Source organism: Rattus norvegicus, chromosome 7 (assembly GCF_036323735.1).
Source record: "Rattus norvegicus strain BN/NHsdMcwi chromosome 7, GRCr8, whole genome shotgun sequence".
NCBI lineage: Eukaryota > Metazoa > Chordata > Mammalia > Rodentia > Muridae > Rattus > Rattus norvegicus.
In genome coordinates this window covers 133,293,771-133,311,822 of record NC_086025.1, presented here as the reverse complement: position 1 = coordinate 133,311,822, position 18,052 = coordinate 133,293,771, and positions in this window count along the sequence as shown.

Here is an 18,052-nt window from a genome sequence, read left to right as displayed (position 1 = left end):
GGGGAATCTCTGAGTTTGAGGCCAGCCTGATCTACACAGAGAAACCCCGCCTCGAAAAGCAAACTAACTAGATAGATAGATAGATAGATAGATAGATAGATAGATAGATAGATAGATAGATAGAGATAGAGATAGATAGAGATAGATAGATTGAAGAAAAAAAAGTTTGATGTGAAGGTTGCCTACATATAAATAGCATTCCTTTTATGTGAGAGTATTTCAAACAAAAAAGTCTGTGGCCTTCTCCCAACTGTTGTAAGGATCGGAAAATCGCTGAGGGAAAACCCCAGACTCAGTATGCAAAAACAAAGAGTGTTTATTCTGCAGAAAAAACTAGCGGGTGGGGGTGGGGGAGGGAGGTATCTTTGAAATGGCGGCCCCAGAAAAAAAGCACGCAGGCCTTTTTATAGGGAACAGGAGGAACTTTCTAGAAGAATCAGGTAATCTAAATTTTCATTGGTGGGTGCTAGGGGGTCACGGCTGATCAGTGGTCTACATTCCTATGTCATGATCGTTGAATCATGTGATGAAATAGGGCAGTCCAGCGCAGATGGCCCACTGTGAGATAAGATATTTCCCCATTTTTTTGTGATTATTTCCAGGCTGTTCTTTGGGAGGGGGGTTTTATTTCATTTTATTCTGTATTCCTAGAGCTGGTGTCTTATGACCTAGTTTCTGAGACTTATGGTGTATTCCTGAAGCTGGTGCCTTATGGCCTTTTTTGAAATCAGGCCTGGTCCTCAAAATGGAGACAAATGGGGTCCTTAAACAAGGGACCCCTTGTAAAAATGGGGTTTATATTCTCCTTTCACTGTAAAACTTGAAAGTCGTGTCTTAACCCCCTTGTTCAATTCTCATGACCTGCAGTCAGTTCATTTTTCTTCTAAAGATTAATGTATTTTCATTTTATATGAGTATTTTGCCTTTGTGTATGTGTATTGGCTAGTTTCGTGTGTCAACTTGACACAGCTGGAGTTATCAGAGAAAGCCTCAGTGAGGAAATGCCTCCATGAGATCCAGCTGTAATGCATTTTCTCAATTAGTGATCAAAAGGGGGAAGACCCAGCCCATTATGGGTGGTACAATGGGTGGGCTGGTGGTCCTGGGTTCTATAAGAAAGCAAACTGAGCAAGGCAGGGGAAGCAAGCCAGTAAGACATCCCTCCGTGACTTCTGCATCAGCTCCTGTTTCCTGACCTGCTTAAGTTGCAGTCCTGACTTTCTTTGGTGATTAACAGCAATGTGGAAGTGTAAGCTGGATAAACCTTTTCCTCCCAAACTAGCTTCTTGGTCATGATGTTTTGTGCAGGAATAAAAACCCTAAGACAAATTGGTACCAGGAGTGGGGTATTCCTGTAACAACCTGACCATGTTTTGGGGAGGACTGTGGAAGGACTTTGGAACTTTGAGCTTAGAAGAGCCATTGGGTGGTGAGAGCTCTGTTGAATGATCTATAGGAGCTTGGAAGATAATGTTGAGAACTGTGCAAATGATGGGGGCCTGACTTATAAATTTCAGAGGGAAGATTAAAAACTCTTATCAGGGCCATGTTGTTTGTGAAGATTCTGTGGTTTTGGTTAGCTGGGGCTAAAGAATCAGCTATGATTAACAAGATACCAGAACTACTAAATCGAACCTTTGTGTTACTGGGACTATTGATGCTGGTCAGCTGGAGCTAAGAAATTAGCAGTGATTAAGAAGAGACCAGCATCACTGAGGTGAAATCTTCTGGGAAGTGTTTTTTGAGATCTGTGTTCCAGAGATAACTAAGATTGTACCTCATGCTGTGGCTGGACTTGGTAATGTGTAAGAGTCCCCCAGGTGGTACTGGTTTTGAGGCATGAAGGGGTCATAAAGAGCAGCTGAAGCTTAGCACTGTGAGAGGCCAGGGAAGACCATTGGTGAAGGTGCAGCCTCAGTTGCAATTGATGGCCCAGGACTGAAGGGGTCATGCAAAGGAGTTGAGGCTTGGCACCATGAAGAGAGCCTGTGAGAGGCTATTGGTGAAGCCTAACTGCAATGGAAGACAGCAGCGTTTTGGAGATGCCAGTACCATGAGATGACCTCCAACAACAGTAGCAGCAGTGGAGAGCAGGCAGCTAGAGCCTAGAAGACAAGGTGTGTGCTACAAAGGGTAGAGCTGGAGAAGTGACCCAAGCCCTTGGAGGAGCCCAGGAGATCTTGAGTGGATCCCAGACACTGGACAGTTAGGATTTGATTTTGCTTTTGATTGTGACTGTGCCCTGGTATTTTTCCCTCTTGAAGGAAGAAAGTATTTTAGTGGAGCCCACATTTAAGAGACTTTGAGTTGAAAAAAGACTTTGAGTTTTAAAAGAGATTGGCTGTTTTAAATGGATTGAAATTTTAATATGTAAGAATTTGTAAAGACTGTGGGACTTTTAAAGTTATTTAGATCTTGGGGATGAATAAGAAAGTAAGGGTTGAGGCTTAATATTGATGTGTTTGTGTGTCAAGTTGACAAGGGGCCAATAGTAATAAACCCTTTACTCCCCAACTTGCTTCTTGGTCATGATGTTTTGTGCAGGAATAGGAACCCTGACTAAGACTGTCTGTAGGTAGAAGTGGACTTAAAGGATCTTGAGCCGCCATGTGAGAGGTGGGTACTGAACACAGCTCTTCTGGAGGAACAGCTAATGCTTTTAACTTCTGAGCCATCTTTCCACCCCCATGCTTACCTCAGAAAAAAGAAATGCATTTTATTTTGTGAGTTGCCTGGGTGAACATGCACGCCTCTGTGCGTGTGTGGAGACCAGAGGCTAGCTCTCAGGAACTGGCTCTTTCCTGCCACCATCTGGACCCTGGGGGTTAACTCAGGCAAGCTTGTTGACAAGCACCTCTCCCACAGAGCCCCATTGAGGACTGGGCCATAATTCTATTTTATCAGATTATAATCCTAACCAAAATACCTTTGGACCACCCTATAGTTTCACTTGTTAAAGGGGGGGCGGAACTTCTTGGCAACATTTGAGATATAACAGTCACCAAAATTGTTAAGATAATTAATCACTGCTAAGATATTTACATATTTCTCTTTTGAGAAGCCCACACCACACCCTCCTCTTTCCCTCTCTGTTTCTACCAACTCCTGTGCTTAAATCTTTTTTTTTTTTTTCTTTTTTCTTTTTTTTGGGAGCTGGGGACCGAACCCAGGGCCTTGCGCTTGCTAGGCAAGCACTCTACCACTGAGCTAAATCCCCAACCCCTTAAATCTTTTTTTTTTTTTCTTTTCTTTTTTTCGGAGCTGGGGACTGAACCCAGGGCCTTGTGCTTACTAGGCAAGCACTCTACCACTGAGCTAAATCCCCGACCCCGTTAAATCTTTTTTAAATTATTTTTATATGTGTGTACATGGTGGTGTGCTTGCTTGTCTGTATGTGTACCTGGTTCATGTAGTGCCCATAGAGGCCATGAGAGTGCCAGACTCACTTGGTGCTCTTAATCACGAACCACCTCTCCAGCCCTCTCATGCTTAAATTTATGTTGGAAATCTTTTATTTTTTTCCTTTTTTCTTTTTTTTCTTTTTCTTTTTTTTTTGGAGCTGGGGACCGAACCCAGGGCCTTGCGCTTCCTAGGCAAGCGCTCTACCACTGAGCTAAATCCCCAACCCCATTACATTGGCTTTTTTTCTTTTTTCTTTTTTTTCTTTTTGGAAATCTTTTATTTTATTGACAGGGTCTCAGCTGAGATATGGACCCAGGCTGGCCTGGAAATTGGGAAGCCCCAGATGTAGGTCCATCTGTCTTTGTTTCCCAAGAGCTTGGGTAAAAGGCATGTACCCAGCAGAAATCTCTTCAAAGACACAGCTTTACCCTAGTGGAGAGCCCTGAAGGACAGGGCCCTCAGTTGGCTAGCTCAGTGCTGCTGAGGTCCTTGAAGGATAAGGGACCTCAACTTGCTCCGGGGCTGGGCTGTGTCTCCTGCTGTGTTGCAGCTGACAGGGCTGATAAAATCATGGTTATCATGGTTAAAGATCTCCTCCTCCTCTCAGTCCTTCCTGTCCTCTCCCTCAGCTAGACAGATTCCTTACTGTCTGAGAAACTCTGGACATATTCCTTGACATTTCAGCCATTTCAGGGAGGGCCTTTAAGTAGCCCTTGTTAATCTGTTGACAGGTTAGTGGCTTTCTTTTCTTTCTCTTCCCTCCTTCCCTCGACTTTCTTTCCTGCTTGTATTTTATTTTAAAAAGCCCCATGTTTCCACCAGACTGGCTTTGAATTCCTCAGCCAATATGGGCATGTGCCATGATGCCTGGTTCATGCAGTGCTGGTGACAGCCCATGGCGCTGTGCATTCAAGGGAAGCGCTCCTGCAGCTGAGATATGGACCCAGGCCTCATCACCTGTTTTTTGTTTTTTCATTTTTATTGAACTTCATGCATATGGGTGTGTGTGTGTGTGTGTGTGTGTGTGTGTGTGTGTGTGTGTGTGCACTGCCTTCATGCTTGTGCTCATGGAGGCCAGGAAAAGGCATTGGATCCCCTGGAACTGGAGTTGGACAATTGTGAGCTGCCATGTGGGTCCTGGGAATTGAACCAGGTCCTCTAGAAGCGTAGCTGGTGTTCTTACCTGCTGAGTCATCTCTCCAGCCCCTCATGTACCTACCTTAACTGTCTTGAGTGAAGACTGTTGTCTGCGTTAGTACACATTGCTGAAGTCTCCCTTCTATTTCCCAGAGTTTTAAGACTGATGTCTAACGTCAGTTCTAAATGATGTTGCCATCCCTGTCTTGAGCTATGCCCAAGTTTGCCATGTTAGCCCCACACTTGCAAGGACGATGTAACTACTGTAGGCAGTGCCAATATGAGGAGTTGTGTTGTGGTCACCTTGTGTCTGCCTTGAAAGAACCGCCTTTCAGAGGTGACTGATGAAATGGTTTGATTACCTTCCAAAGGTAGTCCAACCCTCCGAGGTACCCTCCATAGGCTAGAAGCTTGGTCTCTAGTGGGATAATACTAATGCGTTGGGACGTTAAAGAAATAGGGCCTAGGGGTTAGGGATTTAGCTCAGTGGTAGAGCACTTGCCTAGCAAGCGCAAGGCCCTGGGTTCGGTCCCCAGCTCTGAAAAAAAAAAAAGAAAAAGAAAAAAAAAAAAAAAAGAAGAAATAGGGCCTAAGGTGGGCTTGGGGGACATCAGATCCCAGACTTTGAGAGACCACATTGAGGTTTTAATTTTTTTGTTGTGTTGTCTGGAGACAAGTCCTCAGGCTGATTAGTCTGTACTGGATCTCCTATGTAACCAGGGGCAGGCATGTATCCCCACATCCCAGCCAAGTGGAAGCATTTCAATAAACTGCTTTTCTTTACAAAGTGCCTGCTATCTTGTATTCTGTTGTGGCAGCACAGTATGGTTTAATGCAGGAGGCCAGCCCTGTCAAGATTAAAGTTGTAAATGTTTGTGACTCCAGGGCTGGCAGCTATGATAGGAGCTGCCCCGTGGCCATTTTGAGAAGTCTCTTAAAAAAAATTGGGTAACACTGGGTGAGCGGGATTAGAAACAGCAGCAACTGACTGACACCTGGGGGCCAGCGGGACTCTGGGGCCTGGTAGAACTTACATTATTTTTAGTCCTGCTTATTTTTATGTTTCTTTTTTTAAAAAAAAAATTGGTCTGTTATATTTGTTTTTAGGAACCAGAGGCCCCTCTCCTTGTAGGCTTAGATTTTTCAAAACGTACTTTTAATAAGGGTTCTTAAATGCTTTAACCTCCCTTGGAGCCCACCACCAAGAGGTGTGGAAAGGAAAGATTACTAGGAGGAAGTGGACCTGTTTAAGATGTGCAAATCCAGTCTGTGTTGTTAGCACACCAGCAGTTCACTTCGCAGGAATCAGTAGCAGCAACTCAATCCACTTGCAAACACTGTTCACGATCAGCAATGGCAGGCACGTCGATCTAGAAGAAACTGCAAGGCTGTGCTGATCGCCCAAGTCCGCAGAAGTGATAAGAAGCTGCAGGAATGCACCAGAAGTTTCTGTGGTGCATTTCTCTCTGTGAAGTGAGGACAAACAGTGACTAACAAAGGATGGTAAAGCGTACCAATACTACTCAGCATCCTCAGCAAAGACCAGCATCAGCAAGGCCCAACAATGACCAACAAAAGTGACAAGGCGTACCAGTACCATCCAGAGTCATCCACTGTCTGTTGGGCTATATTTCTATCCTTTGAAACATCGTGTGTTCTCTCAAGCATCCACTCTAACAAAACACCACATGCCCTTTTCCCAGGCTACCTCCAGAAAAACGTTATATGTCTCTTACAAACATCCTCTCATAAGACCATTTCCAGAAAAACATCACATGACACAACTGAGACTCCAAAGAAACCAAAATTTTCTACTTCATCTCCTTATTTGTCCAGAGTTAACCTACTGTTACCTGTGGTCTGTTGGGTGGTTTTGGATCAGAAGAATTAAATTTTTTGGGGGGCTGGGGATTTAGCTTAGTGGTAGAGCGCTTACCTAGGAAGCGCAAGGCCCTGGGTTCGGTCCCCAGCTCCGAAAAAAAGAACCAAAAAAAAAAAATTTTTTTTTAGCTCATTAAGACGTGCAAGATAGCTTTGTTCCATTGTAGGGGTAGCACAGGTTAGAGAGGAGCCACCGTCCAGAGGACAGAGTGCCACACAGTGCACTTGTTGGGGGCTTCCTCTCATGGAGTCCAAGAGAAAGGTGCTGATTGCTATTTTTTATGGACAGATGAGATCATACATCCAGATTTCCTGCCACTCATGTCCCTTCCTGTAACATCTGATCTTAATCATGCATGTAGGATAGGGATATCACAGGCTTATGAGGGTCCCTACAAGATAACCAGAGGGCATAGTTTTGTCTTACTGCAATGTACCCAGAGAAAGCTCATGCAGGATGGGCCCCTTCTAGTCTTCCTATCTGGATACATTAGTATACACTTGAATAGAAATTGTCTTAAGTTTGAGTGTTGTTGCCAGGAGTAGGGAAACATACCATTATTGCAGGTGAAGATGAGAGCTTATGGGTCCTAAGGGTGTGTGTGTGTGTGTGTGTGTGTGTGTGTCTGAGAGAGAGAGAGAGAATGTGTGAATATGTGTGAGTGTGTGTGTGTATCAGAGAGAGAGAATGTGTGTGAGTGTGAATGTGTGTGTGTGTCTGAGAGAGAGAGAATGTGTGTGTATGTGAGTGTGAGTGTGTGTGTGTCTGAGAGAGAGAATGTGTGTGTATGTGAGTGTGAGTGTGTATGTGTCTGAGAGAGAGAATGTGTGTGTATGTGAGTGTGAGTGTGTGTGTGTGTGTGTGTCTGAGAGAGAGAGGGAGAGAATGTATGTCTGTGTGTGTGTGTGTGTGTGTGTGTGTGTTTATTGTGGTGGGAAGGCCCGCCCACTGTGGGCGGCTCCATTCCCTGGGGTCTGGACTGTGTAAGTGCAGAAGGAAGCTGAGCATCAGAATTCATCCACCTTTCTTCCCCTGCTTGTGGTTGCACATGACCGACTACTTCAGTCCTGACATCCTGACTTCTCCACCATGATGGTTTACACCTTTGAGCTGTGACTTAACACTGCTCCTCCCCAGAAGCCACCTTGGAGCTCTCTTTGATTTTACCTCAGTTTTGATGAGTCTGTAGTGATATGCTGGATTTGTGAGAATTCGTGGAACCTGTGTCTGAAAGGCGCATCACAGAGGAATACAAGCAGTAGTCAGGGTTAGACACAAGACTCCTGCCGAGGACAAACTAAGGGAGGAGTCGTGAAAGAACAGAGGAAAACAAAATGTGCTGGAGCTGGGGTGACCCCCGGTCTGCACCATACTGCACAGGTTTGAGGATCTGAGGTCAGTGCCCAGACCCATGGACCACACATGCCTATAGTCCCAGCACTAGGGAGGCAAACCTAGCCTAGTGCTCCAGGCCAGTGAGGCACCCATCTCAGAAAGCAAGGTAATTACTAGAGGTTGACTCCTAGTCCCACGTGCATGTGCATGTAAATGTATCTTGATGTAATTGTTGTCTTTGAGGCTCACTGCCTCTGTCTGCTAACCTAGGCCTAGTCCTGGAAGCTTCCAGCCTCTGTACAATCTAATCTAGGCCTAGAGTGTTGTCAGCCTGTGAGACTTGCAGTTGAGAGTTCCTTCTGAACTCTGGCTGGCTGGGTAACTCAGCCCTTCTGCTCCAACTCCACTCTACGATGAGTGATTCAAGGTGGCTTCCCCCTCCGGCGCTCCTAAATTACCAAACTAACTCTGGCAATCTCTCCTGATCCTCTGGCTCCTTCTCAGTCTCTGGTCCCTCAGTCTTCACCTGTGTCTAGCTTGTTCCCTCTGCAACCTGTCCCTGTACAGCTGTCGTGGTAACACTGCCCCCTTCCTTCTCTCTGTGCACTCTTAAGTCACCTCCCTTTCCTGTCCTCATGAGAGTTGGGCATATCCAGTTCTGTCAAATCTTTCTGTGATTAGTCATTTTCTCGGCCACTCAATTAGACATCACTTTCAAACATGGCTACGACAAACTAACTTTACTTTCGTTGTTTGGGATTTAAGGGGTATGGTAAGGGTTGAGCTACACCATAACAAGAATCAGGGCTTTTTTAAGTAAATCACACAATCTCGGAGTTCATAGCTTGTGCAGCATGTGCATACATGTGCATACATGAGCATACATGTGCATCTACCCATGCGTCCATCTACACAGAGTCCCCATGTACACCATAACGAGAAAACATGTTGCAGAGACAGAGTCATTAAGCGAATCTCAAAGGGAGAGCGAACCCCTGAATGGGACTTCTTGGGAACAGTTGAAGGGAAGCCATTTGGTCTCCTTCATGCTCCATTGTGCTAGGCCCCTCTTCGTGCAGTGGGCAGCTCGCTACCTTGTGCTTGGTTGGTGTTGGCCATCAGGGATGAGGTTCAGCAAGCTGTTTGGAGTCAGACTTCGGGTGTTTGCATTAGGCTTTGCAGGTTGGGGCTAGTAGGTGAAGGTGCTTGTGGAACAAACCTGGAAACATGAGTCAGATCCCTGGGAAAGGTGGAAGAGAACCAACTCTATCCACAGGACTGTCCTCTGACCTCCACATAAAAACACATCACAGAGCCCTGGGCCCAGGTTCATGTAGTTAGGGTCTAGTGGTTAAAGTGTGGGAATTTCTGCTTTTGTCTTTGACCTTTGACCTCTGCCATTCAGTTAGTGTCCAGTAGCCATACACAGAATTCTTTGTGTTTAATCTCTTTGAGTTAGTGACTTTGAAATGCTGGTGTAAGTGACTCTGTTTTGTTAGCTTTGAGACAAGAGTCTGACTGGCTTCAAATTAATAATCCTGCTTCAGCCTCCTAAGTGCTGGGATTATAGGTATTTCCTACCGTGTACACATCCATCAACGCTGATACCCATCTTATAGTGGTGTGTTTTGGTTTGCTCTGAGGTTGGGACTCACTATGTAGGCCAGGCTGGCCTCAAGCTCATAGATACATACCTGCTTCTACCTCACGTGTTGAGATTTAAGCCGTACACCACCATCCATGGCTCTTGTCGCAATTAACTGTCCTTCGCTGTTGTGCCTTGGCTTTTCCTAGTTAGTCTGAACGCACTGATTGTACCCCATGCTGGAGGGGGTGTGGCAGGAAGGGAAACAGATCCAGAGGTGCTTTTCATCTGCTAGCTGTGAGCAGCCGAGAGAGGGGCAGAAGGAAATGTGCCTGGCTGGAGCCTGTCCTTAGACTCAATGTACAACAGAGAGACCTGGAGGACACAGCTCCTTTCCCTTTGAAGCTGGTAGGCGTCCTTTGTCTCTGAGTCCACTTGCTGCTTTTCTTGGGCACGTTGCAGGCTGGAAGCTTTTTCTCTTCACTTTCTCTGAAGGTCAGCACTAAGTTTAGCCCCAGTGGAGCCTATTAAACAACAACTTAACTGAGAGATGTCTGTAACAAGATGTCAGTCGTAAGGAGAGCCAGCCTCGACTTTTTTTTTTTTTTTTTTGGTTCTTTTTTTTTGGAGCTGGGGACCGAACCCAGGGTCTTGCGCTTCCTAGGCAAGTGCTCTACCACTGAGCTAAATCCCCAACCCCCAGCCTCGACTTTTTAAGAAGTATTTTTATTTTCCTTATTTTTTAATGAAGTGTATTCACACACACACACACATTAATGAAGTGTGTGTACATGTGCCTATATATGAGTGTGTGCACAGAAATGTAGTGCTCTGGGAAGCCAGAGGCATTGGGTCCCCTGGAGCTGGCGTTGTAGGAAACTGTGAGCTGCTGTGTGGGTGCTGGGAACTGAACTTGGATCTTCTGCAAAAGCAGCTTTGCTCTTAACCACTGAGCCATCTCTCCAGCCCTCCCGTTTTATTTTGAGACAGGCCTTGAAACCTAGGCTGCTCTCGAACCTGTCAGATGATCCTCCTGCCTCCAGCTCCCCAGTTGCAGGACTGCAGATGTGTGTCATCTGCCTGTTGGTTCTGTACTGGGTGTGGTACACAGGGCCTAAGCAACTAAGCAAACCCTGTACCCATATCCATAACCCAAGCCCCAGTAAAGGGTTAACATGAGAACCACAAAATACACCAAAGAAAGCTGGGTGTGTGTCAAGACAGTTCTGATGCTCCACACATGCACACACCAGCATGTGTACACACACACACACACACACACACACACACACACACACACACACATGTTTTTTAAGAAAGCTCATTGCTTTAAACAGAGAGAAATCAGTTCTAGTTTTAGATTGATAAATTAAACATTGACCTTAGAAAAATCTTCGGGTACATTTACATTTTGAAAATCATCATGCACAATTTTTTTTCTTTTTTCTTTTTTTCGGAGCTGGGGACCGAACCCAGGGCCTTGCGGTTGCTAGGCAAGCGCTCTACCACTGAGCTAAATCCCCAACCCCATGCACAATTTTTTGAACCTAGGCGTAACAGTGCTCATTTGTAATCACAGCACTCCTGAGGCAGAGGAGTACCACAAAGAGGCTGAGACCAGCCTGCCCTATTTGACAGGTTCTAGGCCATCCAAGGGTCCATAGGAAGATCCTGAGTCAAAAAAAACCAAAACAAAACAAAAAAAAAAAAAAAACTGTGTAGAGATAACATTAGTGACTTAAGTAAACTTGCTGTGTGGTACAGAAGTGTAGACCATGTACAAGATGTCCAGCTTTAACTAGGCATAAAATGATGGTTAAAATGGTGTGTCTTAGTGTCTGGTCTCTTGCTGTGGTGAGACATTAGGGTCTCTCTCGCTGTAGTGAGACATGACCAAAGGCAGCTTTGGGGAAGATGGCTTATTTTACTTAAAATTTATCATCTGTCCTGGAAGGCAGTCAGGACAGGAACTCACACAGGGCAAGAACCTGGAAGCAGGAGCTGATGCAGGTCATTGTTCTTGTGGCTTTCTCAGCCTGCTTCATTATATAGAACCCAGGACCACCAGCCTGCCAGTGTCACCACCCACAGTGGGCTCGGCCCTTCCCCTCCATCACTAACTAAGAAAGTGCCCTCCAGGCTTGCTGGCAGCTTGGTTTTTATGGAGGCGTTTCCTCAGTTGAAGCTCCCTCTTCTCAGAAGACTCTACCCTGTGTCAAGTCAACACAAAACTACCCAGCACGAGATGTGAGCCTAAATGGAATTGTAATGAACCTAGCAGGCAGTGTTCTTGTGACTGCCTGACCTGCTGCATATTTTAAATAAATAAGTAGGTAAGTAAAAATTAAACGTAAAATACATAAGATCTGGTTTGGTTAAAAGGATGACATAAAATACTAAGTTCTTGTCTTGTCTGGGATGAAGGATGGCTCAGCGGTCGAGTGTGCCCTGCTCCTACAGCAGATCTTATTTGGTTCCCATCACGCACAGCAAGCCGCTCACAGCAGTCTAACTCCAGCGCCTGGGAACCTGCTGCCCTCTTGTGGCTTCTGTGGGCACCTGCACCCATGAGCACGTAGGGTCCCCTCATACACATAATTTAAAAACTTGAAATAGACCAATATTTTCCAATTCCTTTAAATAGAAATCATTAGAAAACAATATAAACAAATCTTGTATCAACCTAATTACATATACATCTTTTTTTGTAAGATTCTTTTCTATGCCTCTTGCAACATTGTATTTTGACAGCAAAAAAAAGCTGTCAATCCAGAGTTAATAAGAGAACCTTTATTCTGAGCCAAGCATGAGTGACCTTGTATGGGGAATTGCGTTCAGGTTGACCTGAATGACATGGTCCACTGTGGAAGTGGTCATGTAGATTGTCACAATCATAGAACAAGAGGAAGTTATCAACCAATCAAGTACTGAGTAACTTGGTAAGACCAGCAGGCGGGTGCCTTGCTGCAAAGAGGGACAGCCTGCCACAGTGCACATGTAGTGAGTGACACTGCCGAGGACATCGAGCAGGTCTCCTGAAAATACATTCCGGAGTCAGGGGTCTTATGTTAGACCAGGCCTGGCTGCCAAAGGTTTTACATGACAGAGGGGATGTTACTTCCCCATGGATTGCAGAGGGGTGGGCAGCCACTGACAGGCAGGGAACTAAAGATAGCCCAGGATAGCTTTAGCTCACTGCCTGCAACATTCCAACTCTCCACAACCAAGAGTGCTAATCAGTTTTGTAGCCTGAAGAATAACACAGAGATGTAAGGGACTCAGCTCCTAGTATCCGCTCCAGGATAACTTACCTGAACTAGGGTGAATCTAGGGGTTGTTTGGTTGGTTGGTTTTTCTGGACACCTTCTTTATCGATGTTATTTGACAATTTGACAACATGGAGATTCTTGTGACACAAAGACTTTACGTGTGTCTTTTTTTTTGGGGGGGGGGGCAGGGATTCTCTGTGTATCCCTGGCTAGAACTCACTCTACAGACCAGGCTGGCCTTGAACTCAGAGATCCACCTGCCTCTGCCTCCTGAGTGCTGGGACCATGGAGTGCATTGTGTTGTATTTGCCAGAGATGGAAAAACAGGATACGCTGGTGTGGATCACTGATGGCCGTGTGGTGTCTGTTAGATGTCACAGGTATGAACTTACAGACCCTAGTCCTAGCAGTGTCTTTTTGAGAGTAACAGAGGCTATGTAATGTCTGTTAGATATCATGGGTATGCACTTACAGACAGGTCAGGCTTTACTACCTTTGTGTACACGCTCTTAATACCTAGTTTCTTGGCATTATTTATAAACAGTATTTATTATATATTAACCCTGAACCAATGCTCTGTGGAAACCTCGACATCTACAGAACACATGTGGTTCATGTGGGTTAGAAGAGGTGTCTCCATGTAAGCGCTAGCACTGCCAAGCGTTTGTTTGCTGGTTTTTTTTCAGGATGTGGGTATTCTCAAGATGCGGCTTCTCTGTATGACCACCCTGGCTGTCCTGGAACTTGATCAGTAGACCAGGCTGGCCTTGAACTTGAGGCAGAGACAGGCAGGTCTCTGAGCGTTCCAGGCCAGGGAGGCCTACATAGTGAGACTTTATCTCAAACAAAAACAACCAATTTACATTTTAATTTTTGCCTAGGATCAAAAGCAGTCTAGAAATGTTTAAGCATTGAAATATACACTCTAAATGCAAGGTATTAGTTATCTCTCTCTTGGCAAGACTTAATGACATGGTTCTTTTTATCTGCTCCAGCCAAGTAACCCAAGCTTGCCCAGTTGCCCGGACTCTCCGTGAGGGTTGGCATGTCCTGAGACCCACTTTAAGTGTTTATTATTTATCATCTGTGTGAAACCCTGTTCTTGTGATTGGCACAATCTGGGGGTGGGGTGGGCGGGGCGGTCAGAGACCAACTCTAGGAGTCCTTTCCACCCTGGCACCTCCTGGGATGGCGGGATTTGGGCGTTAACTCCGGCCCTCAGGCATTCCTGCAAATGTTTGCACCTGCCGAACCATCTCTACTTTCATTTGTTTACTCTCAGTTGAAATCCTTGAGGGGCGTGGCCATGAGTGGATTCTGTCCAGTCACCAAGAGGATGGCTGCTTTAGAACTCAGAGCTCCTGGTGGCGCATGCCCTGAGGCCCAGCACTGAGACAAGTGGGTCTTTGTGAGTTCCAGTGCACCACTCGCCGCAAGGCATGTCCCAGTCCTTGAGAAACGGATTAAATCATAAACTGAAACACCCGGATAGGTTCTTTCTCTGCAGGTGGAGTGAGCCAGACTCGATGATATCAAAGGCAGGTTTATTGGAAAGCTGCTCTCAGGAGAGTTCACTGGGCCCAAAGATGGAGTCCAGGGCAGTTGCCATGGGGAGGGGAGGAGGAGGAGGAGAGAGAGAAACCTGTGGGCAGAGAGAGGAGGGGAAGCCAAACGTCAGGATTTTATAGGGAGGAAGGGCAGCCCAACCTCTGGGCTGGAAAGTTCAGGGTTGAGGTGAGGATAGGCCAGGTAGGGACTAAGGGATGCTGGGAGAACCTGGAGGCCAGGTCTGCTTTGATGTGTAAAATGCACAGCTCAGTCCCTTGTCTTAGTCTGAGTTCACTGTAAGACGGTTTCCAAGCCTAAAATGGAGGCGGGCTGCTTTATCAGCTGTTTTTCTTTCCTTTTCTCTTTTGAGTGGTTTGGGGTTGAACTGGTAGAAGGTGGGAGAGATCTGGGAGGAATGGGGTAGGGGAAGGAATATGATCAAAATATATTGCATGAAAACAATTAAATAGAAATTAGAGAGAAGGGGCTGGAGAGATGGCTCAGTGGTTAAGAGCACTGTCTGCGGGGCTGGGGATTTAGCTCAGTGGTAGAGCGCTTACCTAGGAAGCGCAAGGCCCTGGGTTCGGTCCCCAGCTCCGAAAAAAAAAAAAAAAGAACCAAAAAAAGAGCACTGTCTGCTCTTCCAGAGGTCCTGAGTTCAATTCCCAGCAACCACATGGTGGCTACAACCATCTATAATCAGACCTGGTGCCCTCTTCTGGCCTTCAGGCGTACATGCAGGCAGAAAGCTGTATGATGTATACATAATAAATAAATGTTAAAAAAAAAAAAGAAATTAGAGAGAAAGAGTACTTATTTTGAGACTCCCCCAAGTGAGACACTGAGACACAAATCAATGCAAAAGTAAAAGGTTTATTTCCCAGTGTTGGGGTCGACCTTTAATCAGTCCCTTGAGGCGAGTGACTAGAAGGCAACCCGATGGCTGTCACAAGAGTTTTTACACCTTTTAGGGGCACAGGTTACCTCAGCAAGGCTACAGTTTAAACTTACTGGCTAAGCGTATTGACCTTTAAATCTATTGGCTAGTAAGCGTCAGTCAGTACATTCTGAGAATTTTCTACTCAAGAGTGTTCCTGTGGGTGGAAAATGGAGGGTGTAAGGCTGGTGAAAGCCCTAGGGTCCAAGAGAGAGAGAGAGAGAGAGAGAGAGAGAGAGAGAGAGAGAGAGAGAACACAGAGAGAGACAGAGAGAGAGAGACAGAGAGACAACACAGAGAGACACACAGAGAGAGACACAGAGAGAGACACACAGAGAGAGAGAGACAGACAGACAGAGAGAGACACAGAGAGAGACAGAGAGAGACAGAGAGACAGAGAGACAACACAGAGAGAGACAGAGAGAGAGACAACACAGAGAGACACACAGAGAGAGACACACACAGAGAGACAGAGATACACACAGAGAGAGAGAGAGACAGACAGAGAGACAACACAGAGAGAGACAGACAGAGAGACAGAGAGACAACACAGAGAGACACAGAGAGACAGAGACACACACACACAGAGAGACAGACAGACAGAGAGACAACACAGAGAGAGACAGAGAGAGAGACAACACAGAGAGACACACAGAGAGACAGAGACACACAGAGGGAGAGAGAGAGAGAGAGAGAGAGAACGAGAACACCAGCACATTGTATTTCTATTGGATTTTCCTGGAACTGGAGTTACAGACAGTTGTGGTTGTGAGCACCCATGTAGGTGCTGGGAATCAAACCCAGGTCCTCAGAAGAGCAGCCATCTTGACTGCCGAGCCACCAGTCCAGCCCTAAGATCAGCTATGTCTTAATGTTGCTCAGAGCATTTAGTGTTTTATTGAACATATTTAATAGACCCAAGATACCATCTGAATGGGTTTCGGGAAAAACGCGTTAGTAAGGTAATGTAGGTTTGTCAGGGCTTTGAACAGTTACAGTCTAAGCTGTATTTCTGTTTGGGGTTTATTTTAAATCCTTGTGGTGAAGCACTTCCTCCATCTCCCTTGTAGTGTGCAGCACCAGGGCCTTGTTTCCAACCTCCATGTGCAGATCAGGATTGACCGTGAGTAGAGCTAGTCTGTCAGGAAGCTCTGGGAGGTTAAGTCTGTCCACACTCGACCCTGACTGAGATAATGACCTTGGAAAGGCAACAAAAGAAAAAGTGTGGAGAGGAAACTGCCACAAAATCGCACTTTATTAGACATACCAAAGACAGTGACTTTAGCACAGAGTGGTTGGAAAAGCGCAGGTACTTCTAGGCTTTCCAGGAGCCGATTAAATCTAGGGTTCGAGGCTCCTCTTGGTGAATAACACAGGGGTTAATGAGCACCAGGCCTGGTTCTCAGTAGTGTGTGCTAAGGCCTAACAGGATTCATTCCCAAGGTAGCATCAGTGGGCTAGTGTGCCCTTCACCATTGTAGGAGGCTCCAACACCGAGTGGAGCAGATCACTGTGCACCTTGCACACTTGTACACACCCCTCCCAGATGAGGAGGTTCCCTTCTGAGACTGCAGCTCAACACAGGGCCAGGCTCCTATGATCCTCTGTCAGGTGCAGGTAGCCACGAGGGGCGTTTGGCTCTTCTCTTCCAAGGTTAAGGGGACCCTTGAGTAACTAAGTCCCTACCAGAACTGACAGGGGTGCAGCTGCATGTTTCCACGGTTAGGATCCAACCCTAATCTTGTTTATACACAGGAAAATCCACTGACTCGTTCTCCGGCACCTCGTCACTGTTTACGCCATCATGTGCCGCCACCAGGTGCACCAGGTGTATGCTGTGGATAAAAGGCCCTGCCCACCAGCCACCCCAGATCTCTCTCAGTCTTTGTCTGTGTCTGTGTCTCTGTGTCTGTGTCTCTGTGTCTGTCTGTCTCTGTCTCTCTCTCTGTGCGTGCGTGCGTGTGTGCATGTGTGTGCGTGTGCGCGCGAGCCCGTCTCCAGGACAATTTCTGAAACCAGTGAGCCTGCCAGAGAGCTGCCCCCAGTAACCCTTTCATATTCTGAATTTGGTGTGAGTCGCTTACTTTGTCAGTGGAAAAGCCTTAGTGGTTTCAGCAGGTGGCTCTCTTGGATCTTTAGAAACCTCACAACTCAGGTGAGATGGGGTCCATGTCGTTGTACAGAGGCTTTCAGGACTGGCCAGTATGAAGCAGGGAGGGTTTGTATCAACATAAGCACAAGGTGAGCAGAAAGAAATGCTGGAATAGTCGTGCACTGTGGGAAGCAAGGACATGGTGTACTGGCTGGTTTTGTGTGTCAACTTGACACAAGCTGAGTTATCACAGAGAAAGGAGCCTCAGTTGAGGAAATGCCACCATGAGACCCAGCTATAAGGCATTTTCTCAATTAGTGATCAAGAGGAGGAGGTCCTAGCCCATTGTGGGTGGAGCCGTCCCTGGGGTGGTGGTCCTGGGTTCTATAAGAGAGCAAGCTGAGCAAGGCAGGGGAAGCAAGCCAGTGAGTAACATCCCTCCATGGCCTCTGCCTCAGCCCTGGCCTCCAAGTTCCTGCCCTGTGTGAGTTCCAGTCCTGACTTCCTTTGGTGATGAACAGCAATGTGGAAGTGTAAGCTGAATAAACCCTTTCCTCCCCAGCTTGCTTCTTGGTCATGATGTTTGTGCAGGAATAGGAACTCTAAGAAGACACATGGGCATCACCAAAGAGTCACAGTGAAGTGTCTTAGCACTTGACACATTTGGTGGCTCTTAAGTTACAAGAAGCCACCCTACCCCCTTATCTTTTTGATAAAGTGGCTCTGGTGGTGCTTTGGCGTGTCCTTTACCATAATGGGTTTCTGCTGCAGTCTCCAGAAACTGCCCACAGTTGGGAACAGGAAGGCCTCAAGCAAGTGTTAACTGTTGGAGTTTTGAGTTTTCACCTGTCAGAAAGCTTCAACC